Source organism: Bufo bufo, chromosome 4 (genome assembly GCF_905171765.1).
Source record: "Bufo bufo chromosome 4, aBufBuf1.1, whole genome shotgun sequence".
NCBI lineage: Eukaryota > Metazoa > Chordata > Amphibia > Anura > Bufonidae > Bufo > Bufo bufo.
The window spans coordinates 384,532,162-384,538,180 of record NC_053392.1 but is presented as its reverse complement, the minus strand read 5'-3'; the positions used below and the strand labels follow the sequence as shown (position 1 = coordinate 384,538,180).

General features: G+C 48.5%; 1 long non-coding RNA gene across 1 annotated transcript; it reads left to right on the top strand.

The window, feature by feature from the left end:
* The first annotated feature begins 5,194 nt into the window (after nt 1-5,194).
* Nucleotides 5,195-5,566, top strand: LOC120997679. The gene is made up of 3 exons (XR_005778210.1): nt 5,195-5,255; nt 5,344-5,421; nt 5,515-5,566. It is a non-coding gene; the product is annotated as an uncharacterized LOC120997679 (long non-coding RNA).
* The last annotated feature ends 453 nt before the right edge of the window (nt 5,567-6,019 follow it).

The window sequence follows — 6,019 nt, the reverse complement described above, 5'->3', positions numbered from 1 at the left end:
AAAAATTATATGCAAGGGGATATATGCGAGGGCATTATATATGACGAATAAGCATGTCAATATGATGGATGAGGAGGAGGAGGATGAGAAAAGGAAGATTTAACAATATACCCTTTTTTGTGGTGGAAAGGGTGCATGGGAATACAGTGTATTGAGTACATTAAACAACACATTTAAAGTGCCTTTGTTCATCCGCTTTCCTCTGGTGGAGTCGAGAAGTCTGGGGCAATCCAGGCCTTATAAATTTTTATTAGAGTCAACCTGTCAGCATTTTCAGTTGACAGGCGGATACGCTTATCTGTTATAATGCCACTAACAGCACTAAATACCTGCTGAGACAAAACGCTGGCGGCAGGGCAGGCCACACCTCCAAGGCATAGAGCACCAGTTCGTGCCACGTGTCCAGCTTGGATACCCAGTAGTTGTAAGGCACTGAGGGATCACTGAGGATGCTGACACGGTCTGCTACGTACTCCTTCACCATCTTCCAAAACTGTTCCCTCCTTGTGACACTAGGCCGCGCATCAGGGTGAGGGTGCTGGCGGGGTGTCATGAAACTGTCCCAGGCCTTGGAGAGTGTCGCCCTGCCTCTGTTGGAACTGCTGTGTGTTCCCCTCGTCTCCCCTCCTCGGTTGCCCAAGAAAGTACGGATTCTGCCGCCAGCGTTGTCAGATGGAAATTTTTGGAGCAATTTTTCAACAAGGACCTTCTGGTATTGCACCATTTTGCTCGCCCTCTCCACCTGAGGAATGAGAGATGAGAAGTTCTCTTTGTAGCGGGGTTCGAGAAGGTTGAACACCCAGTAATCCGTGTTGTCTAAAATGCGTATAACGCGCGGGTCGCGGGAAAGGCAGCCTAACATGAAATCAGCCATGTGTGCCAGAGTACCAAAGGCAAGACTTCGTTGTTGTCATCAGGAGGATTACTCTTAATCTCCTCATCCTCTTACTTTTCTTCTGCCCACCCACACTGAACAGATGGAATTAAACTTCAATGGGTACTACCCTCTGTAGCGGAGGCATCCGTCTCCTGCTCCTCCTCCTTCACATTGTCGTCCGATTCACGCTGAGAAGACGGACGGAGGGTGGTCTGGCTATCACCCTGTGTAATGTCTTCTTCCCCCATTTCCACCTTTTCCACATGCAAAACGTCGTCCTCAATTGTGAGCAGCGAGTGTTTGAGTAGACACAGAAGTGGCAGTGGAAGCTGACTGGAAAGGCGACGACGATGTTGCAGCTGGTATTCCACTACTACCCTCTGCTGCTTACAAAGCCTGGCCAACATGTGGAACGTGGAGTTCCAGCGCGTGCTCACGTCGCACAACAGCCGGTGAGCTGGCAAGCTACAGCGTTGACAGACCGGCTGAAGCTGTCGATGACTTGCGGAGATGTGCACACACGGCGCACATTCACCAGTAGCTCAGGCAAATTGGGGTAGGTTTTGAGAAACCGCTGAACCACTAAGTTTAAGACGTGGGCTAGGCATGGGATGTGCGTGAGCTTGCCGAGCTCCAAAGCTGCCACCAAGTTACGGCCATTATCACACACAATCATGCCTGGTTGTAGGTTGAGTGGCGAGAGCTACAGCTCAGTCTGGTCTCTTATCCTCTGCAACAGCTCTGCGGCAGTGTGCTGTTCGTCCCCTAAGCATATTAGCTTCAGCACGGCCTGTTGCCGCTTCCCCACTGCAGTGCTGCACTGCTTCCAGCTACCTGCTGATGGCTGACTGGTGCTGCACGCGGATAATTCGGAGGTGGAAGTGGAGGAGGAGGCGGAGGAGGAGAAGTGGGGGTTGGAGCCACTAATGTAGGTGCTGGCTGAAACCCTGATAGAATTAGGGCCCGCAATCCTCGGCATCGGTAGCACCTGTGCCATCCCAAGGTACGACTCGCTCCCGGCCTCCACAATGTTCACTCAGTGTGCCGTCAGGGAAATGTACCATCCCTGGCCAAATGCACTTGTCCATGTGTCCGTTGTTAAGTGGACCTTCCCAGTAACGCCGTTGTTCAGGGCACATGTGACATTTCGGGACACATGTTGGTGTACAGCGGGCACGGCACACCTTGAAAAATAGTGGCGGCTGGGGACAGAGTACCGCGGGACGGCCGCCGACATCAGGTTGCAGAAGGCCTCAGTGTCCACAAGCCTAAATGGCAACATTTCCAGGGCCAGTAATTTTGAAAGGTGCGCATTTAGTGCTATGGCCTGTGGGTGGGTGGCTGGGTATTTGCGCTTGCGTTCAAATGCCTGGGGTAATGACATTTGGACGCTGCGCTTGGACAGGGAAGTGGATGTGGTCGCTGATGGTGCTTGCAAAGGTCCAGGTGCAGGGCAGGAAGCATCCTCGCCTGCGCCTTCGACAGACGATTGGCCAGCACGTACCATAGGGGAAGAGCAGGCAGTGGTGTGACCCGCAGACACAGATTATTATTATTGTGCTTGGGTGCCATGTGGCGGATCATGCTGGTGGTGGTGAGGTTGCTAGTGTTCATGCCCTGACTCATTTTGGTTTGGCAAACTACTATTCTTTTGTGGTCCACACTTTTCTCAAAAAAGCGCCATACTGAGGAACACCTACCCCTTGGCAAGGGAGATTTACGCAAGGGGGTGCTCCGTGGAACAGTTGCGGGCCTGTTTGGTGTGGCACGCCTTCTCCCTTTTGCCACCCCACTGCCTCTTCCAGCCTGTTGCAGTGCTGCAGATCCTTCCCCCTCTGTACTGCTGTCCTCGCTCGGCTTTGTACCTTTCCAGGTTGGGTCAGTGACCTCATCGTCCACCACCTCCTCTTCCACTTCCTCACTCTGATCATCCTCTTGATTTGTTGACCTAACTACAACCTCAGTGATTGACAACTGTGTCATATCTTCTTCATCAAGCTCTTGAGACAGTAATTGCGGTTGACTCATTGGCAACTGTGTCTTATCATCATCCACCTCATTAAACACTAATTGCCGTTCCCCACCGTCATGTTCTTGTGACTGTGGATGCTCAAGAGGGTGGGAATCAGGGCACAAGGTCTCACGTCCCTCTTCAAGCGTGCTTGACGGGAGGGCCAAAATCAAGTAATGACGATGAAAAGAGCTCCTCGGAATTTCCGAGTATGGGATCACTTGTTTGGTCAGATTCTCCATGGTGGGAGAAAGGAGGATCAGGGAGAGTATTCTGTTGACCGGACTCTTGGCTACTGAGACTGGACTTTGTGGAAGACAGGGTGGTGCTTAACCGACTGGAAGCATTATCTGCTGCAATCCAACCGACCACCTGTTCGCACTGGTCTGACTTCAAGAGCTTTGTCCTGCGACGCCCTGCAAACTGGGACATGAAGCTAAGTATCGTGGATGATTGTTTTTCTGTGCTCTGGCAGCAGGCACAGTTTCAACACGCCCAGGGCCACATCCTCTGCATGAACCATCAGCATCACGACCACTTCCCCGTCCCTTACTGCTCGCCTTCTTCATATTAATGTTATATGCACTCTTGATACACAAAATGTGGCACGGATGTCACAGTTCACAGCAAGCACAGTATATGTAAAAAGTACGTAAAAGTATTGAAAAGGAAAATTGATTTCACTTATATTTTTACTATCTCTGGCCCTGACATACAGAAGGTATTGGACAGATGTCACAAGTCACTGCAGACACCCTCTATAGAAAAAGTATTGAAAATTAAGGAAAAAATATAGTAATTTTCACTTATATTTTTCCTATCTCTGGCCCTGACACACAGAAGGTATTGGTCAGATGTCACAAGTCACTGCAGACACCCTCTATAGAAAAAGAGGGTGAAAAAGAGGGGAAAAAAATGTATGGCTATATTATATTGCTGCCAGCCTGCCACCACACACAATAGTCCTTAAAAGGACTTTTGGGTCTTTGAAACGTTTTTCTACTAAATATATTGCGATCACACTCTCTGTACCTTCCAAACGCAGCTCTCCCTGACTACAAATGAGCCGAACATGTGTCATCGGGTGCTATATAGCACCCGATGATGTGTTCCGGCCAGCCAATCACTGTAATGCCAGTATCCAACATGGCTACTGGCATTACAGTGAGGGCAGTACTTAGGGCTCTTTCACACTTGCGTTCTTGTCTTCCGGCATAGAGTTCCGTCGTCGGGGCTCTATGCCGGAAGAATCCTGATCAGGATTATCCCAATGCATTCTGAATGGAGAGAAATCCGTTCAGGATGCATCAGGATGTCTTCAGTTCCGGAACGGAACGTTTTTTGGCCGGAGAAAATACCGCAGCATGCTGCGCTTTTTGCTCCGGCCAAAAATCCTGAACACTTGCCGCATCGACGGATCCGGAATAATAGCCCATTGAAATGTATTATTCCGGATCCGTCCTAACATCTTCAGTTGTTACGACGCAACGACGGATCCGGAAGTTGCGCCTGCGCCAGGAAGTAGGAAGGTCTTGGCTGGCGCGAACTTCCCCAGACAACCCGCGCGGGAGAGGACAGGTCGTGTCATCAGCTCCTGGAGGTAAGTGTTCAGTGTGTGTTTTGTCTTTAAAATACATTAAATACATGCATCTACTATGTCCTATACATAGTAGATGCATGTAGGAGGCAGCTAATGAATTTCGGGGGGTAGTAGTCCCCTGGAGAATGCTGCCCCCAGCACCCACCGTGCAGTCACCCCAGCTTCAGGCCCAAGTGCTTTTTCTTTGGGACTGCAGCTGGCTGGGGTGACTGCATGGTGGATGTTGGGGGTAGTAGTCCCCTGGAGAATGCTGCCCCCAGCACCCACCGTGCAGTCACCCCAGCTTCAGACCCAAGTGTTTTTTCTTTGGGACTGCAGCTGGCTGGGGTGACTGCATGGTGGATGTTGGGGGTGGTAGTCCCCTGGTTGGTACTGTTGTTTAATATTAATGTGTTAACTTTCATCTTTTTGTTCTCATTTTTCTTAGCTTATATATTTTGGGAGACCGCCGTGATCTTCAGACTTTTGAAAAAAATGTCCAGTAAGTATCATTTTTGAGGGAATTTTATTAATGATTCAAAATTAATTGAATAATTATTTTAAATTGTTTCAATAGGCTATTCAAGTGAGTCTGGGAACTCTCCTCCAAGCCAACGAGTTTGCTTGGAAACGGTATGTCATGTTTTTAAGTTTTATTTTATTATCCCATCCATGTCCAAAATATTTTTCTTTTTTTTCTTTTACAGCAGTCGTCAACGGAGGAGACGTATTCCGGCCCTGCTCCGACAGCGGGAGAGGAGGAAGTCGGGGGTGGACACCATGAATCGGTAATTTAAAAAAAAAAAGAAATGTATTGTGTTTTTTCTAAATTCTTTAAATTTTTGGTTATTAAAGTTTGATATTCTTTTATTTTAGTCTAATCCTACTGTTGCCTCAAGAGGTCGTCAGCAACCACCCACAAGGCGCCGGGGAGCACGCGGCGGTCGGGGACGTGTGAGTATTTCTTAGTATTGAATCTTGTTATATCATATGTGTAATTATTAAATTATTTTTTTTAATTAATAAATTATTTTCTCATTTTTTTAGGGTTCAAGGGCCTCTGCCAGAACGGATGAGGAGGAATTATCCGGTTTCTATATATACAATGAACTCCTCATCCATCTGGTGGAGGAACGCGTCCCACTCTGGCACCATACCGACCACCGACATGCAGATCATCACCTGACCCGGAGTCTGTGGATGGAGATTTGTTGCAAAATAGTGCCGGATTGGGACGACCTCAGTGAAGGCCAACAGGAAGATTGCAGTAAGTAGCCTTAAATTTTTTTAATTGATTAGTTATCTCTCATGTCCAAACTGCGGCCCTCCAGCTGTGGCAAAACTACAACTCCCATCATGCTCTATCCAGGCATGTTGGGAGTAGTAGTTTTGCAACAGCTGTAGGGCTGCAGTTTGGTAATGCCAGTAATTTGAGAGTAATGTGTATTTTTATATTTTTCAGAGACGGCAGTCATGGTGCGATGGCGCTCAATAAGGGACCGCTATAAGAAAGATTATAATGAGGAGGTCGCCCGAGTGGGTCTGGCGGAAC